Genomic DNA, 11,373 nt, shown 5'->3' on the forward strand with positions numbered 1-11,373 from the left:
GAAGGAATCGAAGTGTAGTTTAAAACGTACGAAACGGAGATGAAAAACTACAAGTATTTTGAGAGTTATGATGGAAGTGGTTAGACTCGTGCTTTGGTTTAGCAATTTACTGACCTACCTTCGATTGATTGACCATAACTCAGTTAATTCGACTCGTAATTCCTTGACATTAGTTACATTTCGAAGGAATCGAAGTGTAGTTTAAAACGAAAGAAACGGAGATGAAAAACTCCAAGTATTTTGAGAGTTATGATGGAAATAGTTAGACTCGCGCTTTGGTTTAGCAATTTACTGACCTACCTCCGATTGATTGACCATAACTCACTCAATTTTACTCGTAATTCATTGAAATTAGTTCCATTTCGAATGAATCGAAGTGTAGTTTAAAACGAAAGAAACAGAGATGAAAAACTCCAAGTATTTTGAGAGTTATGATGGAAATAGTTAGACTCGCGCTTTGGTTTAGCCATTTACTGACATACTTCCGATTGATTGACCATAACTCACTCAATTGAACTCGTAATTCATTGAAATTAGTTTCATTTCGAAGAAATCGAAGTGTAGTTTAAAACAAAAGAAACGGAGATGAAAAACTACAAGTATTTTGAGAGTTATGATGAAAATAGTTAGACTCGCGCTTTGGTTTAGCAATTTACTGACTTACCTCCGATTGATTGACCGTAACTCACTCAATTTACTTCGTAATTCATTGAAATCAGTTTCATTTCGAAGGAATCGAAGTGTAGTTTAAACTGAAATAAACGGAGTTGAAAAATATTAAGTATTTTAAGAGTTATGATGAAAATAATTAGACTCGCGCTTTGGTTTAGCAATTTACTGACCTACCTCCGATTGATTGACCATAACTCACTAAATTTAACTCGTAATTCATTGAAATTAGTTTCATTTCGAAGGAATCAAAGTGTAGTTTAAAACGAAAGAAACGGAGATGAAAAACTCCAAGTAATTTGAGAGTTATGATGGAAATAGTTAGACTCGCGCTTTGGTTTAGAAATTTACTGACGTACCTCCGATTGATTGACCATAACTCACTCAATTGAACTCGTAATTCATTGAAATTAGTTTTATTTCGAAGGAATCGAAGTGTCGTTTAAAATGAAAGAAACGAAGATGAAAAACTCCAAGTATTTTGAGAGTTATGATGGAAATAGTTAGACTCGCGCTTTGGTTTAGCAATTTACTGACATACTTCCGATTGATTGACCATAACTCACTCAATTCAACTCGTAATTCATTGAAATTAGTTCCATTTCGAAGGAATCGAAGTGTAGTTTCAAACGAAAGAAACGGAGATGAAAAACTCCAAGTATTTTGAGAGATATGATGAAAATAGTTAGACTCGCACTTTGGTTTAGCAATTTACTGACCTACCTCCGATTGATTGACAATAACTCACCCAATTTAACTCGTAATTTATTGAAATTAGTTTCATTTCGAAGGAATCGAAGTGTCGTTTAAAACGAAAGAAACGAAGATGAAAAACTCCAAGTATTTTGAGAGTTATGATGGAAATAGTTAGACTCGCGCTTTGGTTTAGCAATTTACTGACATACTTCCGATTGATTGACCATAACTCACTCAATTTAACTCGTAATTCATTGAAATTAGTTCCATTTCGAAGGAATCGAAGTGTAGTTTAAAACGAAAGAAACGGAGATGAAAATTTCCAAGTATTTTGAGAGTTATGATGAAAATAGTTAGACTCACGCTTTGGTTTAGCAATTTACTGACTTACCTCCGATTGATTGACCATAACTCACCCAATTTAACTCGTAATTTATTGAAATTAGTTTCATTTCGAAGGAATCGAAGTGTCGTTTCAAACGAAAGAAACGGAGATGAAAAACTCCAAGTATTTTGAGAGTTATGATGGAAATAGTTAGACTCGCGCTTTGGTTTAGCAATTTAGTGACATACCACCGATTGATTGACCATAACTCACTCAATTTAACTTGTAATTCATTGAAATTAGTTTCATTTCGGATGAATCAAAGTGTCGTTTCAAACGAAAGAAACGGAGATGAAAAACTCCAAGTATTTCAAGAGTTATGATGGAAATAGTTAGACTCGCGCTTTGGTTTAGCAATTTAGTGACATACCTCCGATTGATTGACCATAACTCACTCAATTTAACTCGTAATTCATTGAAATTAGTTTCATTTCGAAGGAATCGAAGTGTAGTTTAAAACGAAAGAAACGGAGATGAAAAACTCCAAGTAATTTGAGAGTTATGACGGAAATAGTTAGACTCGCGCTTTGGTTTAGCAATTTACTGACCTACCTCCGATTGATTGACCATAACTCACTCAATTGAACTCGTAATTCATTGAAATTAGTTTTATTTCGAAGGAATCGAAGTGTCGTTTAAAACGAAAGAAACGAAGATGAAAAACTCCAAGTATTTTGAGAGTTATGATGGAAATAGTTAGACTCGCGCTTTGGTTTAGCAATTTACTGACATACTTCCGATTGATTGACCATAACTCACTCAATTCAACTCGTAATTCATTGAAATTAGTTCCATTTCGAAGGAATCGAAGTGTAGTTTGAAACGAAAGAAACGGAGATGAAAAACTCCAAGTATTTTGAGAGTTATGATGGAAATAGTTAGACTCGCGCTTTGGTTTAGCAATTTACTGACCTACCTCCGATTGATTGACCATAACTCACCCAATTTAACTCGTAATTTATTGAAATTAGTTTCATTTCGAAGGAATCGAAGTGTCGTTTAAAACGAAAGAAACGAAGATGAAAAACTCCAAGTATTTTGAGAGTTATGATGGAAATAGTTAGACTCGCGGTTTGGTTTAGCAATTTACTGACTTACCTCCGATTGATTGACCATAACTCACTCAATTGAACTCGTAATTCATTGAAATTAGTTTTATTTCGAAGGAATCGAAGTTTAGTTTAAAACGAAAGAAACGGAGATGAAAAACTCCAAGTATTTTGAGAGTTATGATGGAAATAGTTAGACTCGCGCTTTGGTTTAGCAATTTACTGACCTACCTCCGATTGATTGACCATAACTCACTCAATTGAACTCGTAATTCATTGAAATTAGTTTTATTTCGAAGGAATCGAAGTGTCGTTTAAAATGAAAGAAACGAAGATGAAAAACTCCAAGTATTTTGAGAGTTATGATGGAAATAGTTAGACTCGCGCTTTGGTTTAGCAATTTACTGACATACTTCCGATTGATTGACCATAACTCACTCAATTCAACTCGTAATTCATTGAAATTAGTTCCATTTCGAAGGAATCGAAGTGTAGTTTCAAACGAAAGAAACGGAGATGAAAAACTCCAAGTATTTTGAGAGTTATGATGAAAATAGTTAGACTCGCGCTTTGGTTTAGCAATTTACTGACCTACCTCCGATTGATTGACCATAACTCACCCAATTTAACTCGTAATTTATTGAAATTAGTTTCATTTCGAAGGAATCGAAGTGTCGTTTAAAACGAAAGAAACGAAGATGAAAAACTCCAAGTATTTTGAGAGTTATGATGGAAATAGTTAGACTCGCGCTTTGGTTTAGCAATTTACTGACCTACCTCCGATTGATTGACCATAACTCACTAAATTTAACTCGTAATTCATTGAAATTAGTTTCATTTCGAAGGAATCAAAGTGTAGTTTAAAACGAAAGAAACGGAGATGAAAAACTCCAAGTAATTTGAGAGTTATGATGGAAATAGTTAGACTCGCGCTTTGGTTTAGCAATTTACTGACCTACCTCCGATTGATTGACCATAACTCACTCAATTGAACTCGTAATTCATTGAAATTAGTTTTATTTCGAAGGAATCGAAGTGTCGTTTAAAATGAAAGAAACGAAGATGAAAAACTCCAAGTATTTTGAGAGTTATGATGGAAATAGTTAGACTCGCGCTTTGGTTTAGCAATTTACTGACATACTTCCGATTGATTGACCATAACTCACTCAATTCAACTCGTAATTCATTGAAATTAGTTCCATTTCGAAGGAATCGAAGTGTAGTTTCAAACGAAAGAAACGGAGATGAAAAACTCCAAGTATTTTGAGAGTTATGATGAAAATAGTTAGACTCGCGCTTTGGTTTAGCAATTTACTGACCTACCTCCGATTGATTGACCATAACTCACCCAATTTAACTCGTAATTCATTGAAATTAGTTTCATTTCGAAGGAATCAAAGTGTAGTTTAAAACGAAAGAAATGGAGATGAAAAATATCAAGTATTTTAAGAGTTATGATGAAAATAGTTAGACTCGCGCTTTGGTTTAGCAATTTACTGACCTACCTCCGATTGATTGACCATAACTCACTCAATTTTACTCGTAATTCTTTGAAATTAGTTCCATTTCGAATGAATCGAAGTGTAGTTTAAAACGAAAGAAACAGAGATGAAAAACTCCAAGTATTTTGAGAGTTATGTTGGAAATAGTTACACTCGCGCTTTGGTTTTGCAATTTACTGACATACGTCCGATTGATTGACCATAACTCACTCAATTTAACTCGTAATTCATTGAAATTAGTTCCATTTCGAAGTAATCGAAGTGTAGTTTAAAACGAAAGAAACGGAGATGAAAAACTCTAAGTATTTTGAGAGTTATGATGGAAGTGGTTAGACTCGCGCTTTGGTTTAGCAATTTACTGACCTACCTTCGATTGATTGACCATAACTCAGTTAATTCGACTCATAATTCATTGACATTAGTTCCATTTCGAAGGAATCGAAGTGTAGTTTAAAACGAAAGAAACAGAGATGAAAAACTCCAAGTATTTTGAGAGTTATGATGGAAATAGTTAGACTCGTGCTTTGGTTTAGCAATTTACTGACCTACCTCCGATTGATTGACCATAACTCACTCAATTTAACTCGTAATTCATTGAAATTAGTTTCATTTCGAAGGAATCGAAGTGTAGTTTAAAACGAAAGAAACGGAGATGAAAAACTCAAAGTTATTTGAGAGTTATGATGGAAATAGTTAGACTCGCGCTTTGGTTTAGCAATTTACTGACCTACCTTCGATTGATTGACCATAACTCACTCAATTGAACTCGTAATTCATTGAAATTAGTTTTATTTCGAAGGAATCGAAGTTTAGTTTAAAACGAAAAAAACGGAGATGAAAAACTCCAAGTATTTTGAGAGTTATGATGGAAATAGTTAGACTCGCGCTTTGGTTTAGCAATTTACTGACCTACCTCCGATTGATTAACCTTAACTCACTCAATTTTACTCGTAATTCATTAAAATTAGTTCCATTTCGAAAGAATCGAAGTTTAGTTGAAAACGAAAGAAACGGAGATGAAAAACAACAAGTATTTTGAGACTTATGATGGAGCTTGTTAGACTCGCGCTTTGGTTTAGCAATTTACTGACGTACCTCCGATTGATTGACCATAACTCACTCAATTTAACTCGTAATTCATTGAAATCAGTTTCATTTCGAAGGAATCGAAGTGTAGTTTAAAACGAAAGAAACGAAGATGAAAAACTCCAAGTATTTTGAGAGTTATGATGGAAATAGTTAGACTCGCGCTTTGGTTTAGCAATTTACTGACATACTTCCGATTGATTGACCATAACTCACTCAATTTAACTCGTAATTCATTGAAATTAGTTCCATTTCGAAGGAATCGAAGTGTAGTTTAAAACGAAAGAAACGGAGATGAAAATTTCCAAGTATTTTGAGAGTTATGATGAAAATAGTTAGACTCACGCTTTGGTTTAGCAATTTACTGACTTACCTCCGATTGATTGACCATAACTCACCAAATTTAACTCGTAATTTATTGAAATTAGTTTCATTTCGAAGGAATCGAAGTGTCGTTTCAAACGAAAGAAACGGAGATGAAAAACTCCAAGTATTTTGAGAGTTATGATGGAAATAGTTAGACTCGCGCTTTGGTTTAGCAATTTAGTGACATACCACCGATTGATTGACCATAACTCACTCAATTTAACTCGTAATTCATTGAAATTAGTTTCATTTCGAAGGAATCAAAGTGTAGTTGAAAAGGAAAGACACGGAGATGAAAAACTCCAAGTATTTTGAGACTTATGATGGAAATAATTAGACTCGCGCTGTGGTTTAGCAATTTACTGACCTAACTCCGATTGATTGACCATAACTTACTCAATTCAACTCGTAATTCATTGAAATTAGCTCCATTTCGAAGGAATCGAAGTGTAGTTTAAAACGTACGAAACGGAGATGAAAAACTACAAGTATTTTGAGAGTTATGATGGAAGTGGTTAGACTCGTGCTTTAGTTTAGCAATTTACTGACCTACCTTCGATTGATTGACCATAACTCAGTTAATTCGACTCGTAATTCCTTGACATTAGTTACATTTCGAAGGAATCGAAGTATAGTTTAAAACGAAAGAAACGGAGATCAAAAACTCCAAGTATTTTGAGAGTTATGATGGAAATAGTTAGACTCGCGCTTTGGTTTAGCAATTTACTGACCTACCTCCGATTGATTGACCATAACTCACTCAATTTTGCTCGTAATTCATTGAAATTAGTTCCATTTCGAATGAATCGAAGTGTAGTTTAAAACGAAAGAAACAGAGATGAAAAACTCTAAGTATTTTGAGAGTTATGATGGAAATAGTTAGACTCGCGCTTTGGTTTAGCCATTTACTGACATACTTCCGATTGATTGACTATAACTCACTCAATTTAACTCGTAATTCATTGAAATTAGTTCCATTTCGAAGGAATCGAAGTGTAGTTTAAAACGAAAGAAACGGAGATGAAAATTTCCAAGTATTTTGAGAGTTATGATGAAAATAGTTAGACTCACGCTTTGGTTTAGCAATTTACTGAGTTTAAAACGAAAGAAACGGAGATGAAAAACTTCAAGTATTTTGAGAGTTATGACGAAAATAGTTAGACTCGCGCTTTGGTTTAGCAATTTACTGACCTACCTCCGATTGATTGACCTTAACTCACCCAATTTAACTCGTAATTTATTGAAATTAGTTTCATTTCGAAGGAATCGAAGTGTCGTTTCAAACGAAAGAAACAGAGATGAAAACCTCCAAGTATTTTGAAAGTTATGATGGAAATAGTTAGACTCGCGCTTTGGTTTAGCAATTTACTGAGTTTAAAACGAAAGAAACGGAGATGAAAATCTTCAAGTATTTTGAGAGTTATGACGAAAATAGTTAGACTCGCGCTTTGGTTTAGCAATTTACTGACCTACCTCCGATTGATTGACCTTAACTCACTCAATTTTACTCGTAATTCATTAAAATAATTCCATTTCGAAAGAATCGAAGTTTAGTTGAAAACGAAAGAAACGGAGATGAAAAACAACAAGTATTTTGAGACTTATGATGGAGCTTGTTAGACTCGCGCTTTGGTTTAGCAATTTACTGACCTACCTCCGATTGATTGACCATAACTCACTCAATTTAACTCGTAATTCATTGAAATCAGTTTCATTTCGAAGGAATCGAAGTGTAGTTTAAAACGAAAGAAACGAAAAATTAAAAACTCCAAGTATTTTGAGAGTTATGATGGAAATAGTTAGACTCGCGCTTTGGTTTAGCAATTTACTGACCTACCTCCGATTGATTGACCAAAACTCACTCAATTGAACTCGTAATTCATTGAAATTAGTTTCATTTCGAAGGAATCGAAGTGTAGTTTAAAACGAAAGAAACGGAGATGAAAAACAACAAGTATTTTGAGACTTATGATGGAGCTTGTTAGACTCGCGCTTTGGTTTAGCAATTTACTGACCTACCTCCGATTGATTGACCATAACTCACTCAATTTAACTCGTAATTCATTGAAATCAGTTTCATTTCGAAGGAATCGAAGTGTAGTTTAAAACGAAAGAAACGAAGATGAAAAACTCCAAGTATTTTGAGAGTTATGATGGAAATAGTTAGACTCGCGCTTTGGTTTAGCAATTTACTGACATACTTCAGATTGATTGATTATAACTCACTCAATTTAACTCGTAATTCATTGAAATTAGTTCCATTTCGAAGGAATCGAAGTGTAGTTTAAAACGAAAGAAACGGAGATGAAAAACTCTAAGTATTTTGAGAGTTATGATGGAAATAGTTAGAGTCGCGCTTTGGTTTAGCAATTTACTGACCTACCTCCGATTGATTGACCATAACTCACTCAATTGAACTCGTAATTCATTGAAATTAGTTTCATTTCGAAGGAATCGAAGTGTAGTTTAAAACGAAAGAAACGGAGATGAAAAACTCTAAGTATTTTGAGAGTTATGATGGAAATAGTTAGACTCGCGCTTTGGTTTAGCAATTTACTGACCTACCTCCGATTGATTGACCATAACTCACTCAATTTAACTCGTAATTCATTGAAATCAGTTTCATTTCGAAGGAATCGAAGTGTAGTTTAAAACGAAAGAAACGAAGATGAAAAACTCCAAGTATTTTGAGAATTATGATGGAAATAGTTAGACTCGCGCTTTGGTTTAGCAATTTACTGACCTACCTCCGATTGATTGACCATAACTCAGTCAATTTAACTCGTAATTCATTGAAATCAGTTTTATTTCGAAGGAATCGAAGTGTAGTTTAAACTGAAAGAAACGGAGATGAAAAATATTAAGTATTTTAAGAGTTATGATGGAAATAGTTAGACTCGCGCTTTGGTTTAGCAATTTACTGACCTACCTCCGATTGATTGACCATAACTCAGTCAATTTAACTCGTAATTCATTGAAATCAGTTTTATTTCGAAGGAATCGAAGTGTAGTTTAAAACGAAAGAAACGAAGATGAAAAACTCCAAGTATTTTGATAGTTATGATGGAAATAGTTAGACTCGCGCTTTGGTTTAGCAATTTACTAACCTACCTCCGATTGATTGACCATAACTCACTCAATTGAACTCGTAATTCATTGAAATTAGTTTCATTTCGAAGGAATCGAAGTATAGTTTAAAACGAAAGATACGGAGATGAAAAACTCCAAGTATTTTGAGAGTTATGATGGAAATAGTTAGACTCGCGCTTTGTTTTAGCAATTTACTGACCTACCTTCGATTGATTGACCATAACTCAGTTAATTCGACTCGTAATTCATTTACATTAGTTCCATTTCGAATGAATCGAAGTGTAGTTTAAAACGAAAGAAACGGAGATGAAAAACTCCAAGTATTTTGAGAGTTATGATGGAAATAATTAGACTCGCGCTGTGGTTTAGCAATTTACTGACCTAACTCCGATTGATTGACCATAACTCACTCAATTCAACTCGTAATTCATTGAAATTAGCTCCATTTCGAAGGAATCGAAGTGTAGTTTAAAACGAACAAAACGGAGATGAAAAACTACAAGTATTTTGAGAGTTATGATGGAAGTGGTTAGACTCGTGCTTTGGTTTAGCAATTTACTGACCTACCTTCGATTGATTGACCATAACTCAGTTAATTCGACTCGTAATTCATTGACATTAGTTACATTTCGAAGGAATCGAAGTTTAGTTTAAAACGAAAGAAACGGAGATGAAAAACTCCAAGTATTTTGAGACTTATGATGGAAATAGTTAGACTCGCGCTTTGGTTTAGCAATTTACTCACCTACCTCCGATTGATTGACCATAACTCACTCAATTTTACTCGTAATTCATTGAAATTAGTTCCATTTCGAATGAATCGAAGTGTAGTTTAAAACGAAAGAAACAGAGATGAAAAACTCCGATGGATTGACCATAACTCACTCAATTGAACTCGTAATTCATTGAAATTAGTTTCATTTCGAAGAAATCGAAGTGTAGTTTAAAACAAAAGAAACGGAGATGAAAAACTACAAGTATTTTGAGAGTTATGATGAAAATAGTTAGACTCGCGCTTTGGTTTAGCAATTTACTTACTTACCTCCGATTGATTGACCGTAACTCACTCAATTTACTTCGTAATTCATTGAAATCAGTTTCATTTCGAAGGAATCGAAGTGTAGTTTAAACTGAAAGAAACGGAGTTGAAAAATATTAAGTATTTTAAGAGTTATGATGAAAATAATTAGACTCGCGCTTTGGTTTAGCAATTTACTGACCTACCTCCGATTGATTGACCATAACTCACTCAATTTAACTCGTAATTCATTGAAATTAGTTTCATTTCGAAGGAATCGAAGTGTAGTTTAAAACGAAAGAAACGGAGATGAAAAACTCAAAGTTATTTGAGAGTTATGATGGAAATAGTTAGACTCGCGCTTTGGTTTAGCAATTTACTGACCTACCTTCGATTGATTGACCATAACTCACTCAATTGAACTCGTAATTCATTGAAATTAGTTTTATTTCGAAGGAATCGAAGTTTAGTTTAAAACGAAAGAAACGGAGATGAAAAACTCCAAGTATTTTGAGAGTTATGATGGAAATAGTTAGACTCGCGCTTTGGTTTAGCAATTTACTGACCTACCTCCGATTGATTAACCATAACTCACTCAATTTAACTCGTAATTCATTGAAATTAGTTTAATTTTGAGGGAATCAAAGTGTAGTTTGAAACGAAAGAAACGGAGATGAAAAACTCCAAGTATTTTGAGAGTTATGATGGAAATAGTTAGACTCGCGCTTTGGTTTAGCAATTTACTGACCTACCTCCGATTGATTGACCATAACTCACCCAATTTAACTCGTAATTTATTGAAATTAGTTTCATTTCGAAGGAATCGAAGTGTCGTTTAAAACGAAAGAAACGAAGATGAAAAACTCCAAGTATTTTGAGAGTTATGATGGAAATAGTTAGACTCGCGCTTTGGTTTAGCAATTTACTGACATACTTCCGATTGATTGACCATAACTCACTCAATTTAACTCGTAATTCATTGAAATTAGTTCCATTTCGAAGGAATCGAAGTGTAGTTTAAAACGAAAGAAACGGAGATGAAAATTTCCAAGTATTTTGAGAGTTATGATGAAAATAGTTAGACTCACGCTTTGGTTTAGCAATTTACTGACTTACCTCCGATTGATTGACCATAACTCACCAAATTTAACTCGTAATTTATTGAAATTATTTTCATTTCGAAGGAATCGAAGTGTCGTTTCAAACGAAAGAAACGGAGATGAAAAACTCCAAGTATTTTGAGAGTTATGATGGAAATAGTTAGACTCGCGCTTTGGTTTAGCAATTTAGTGACATACCACCGATTGATTGACCATAACTCACTCAATTTAACTCGTAATTCATTGAAATTAGTTTCATTTCGAAGGAATCAAAGTGTAGTTGAAAAGGAAAGACACGGAGATGAAAAACTCCAAGTATTTTGAGACTTATGATGGAAATAATTAGACTCGCGCTGTGGTTTAGCAATTTACTGACCTAACTCCGATTGATTGACCATAACTTACTCAATTC

The sequence above is a fragment of the Tasmannia lanceolata genome, unplaced genomic scaffold (genome assembly GCF_043159265.1).
Source record: "Tasmannia lanceolata isolate RefF3 unplaced genomic scaffold, GAP_Taslan_0.1 ptg000001l, whole genome shotgun sequence".
Taxonomy (NCBI): Eukaryota; Viridiplantae; Streptophyta; class Magnoliopsida; order Canellales; family Winteraceae; genus Tasmannia; species Tasmannia lanceolata.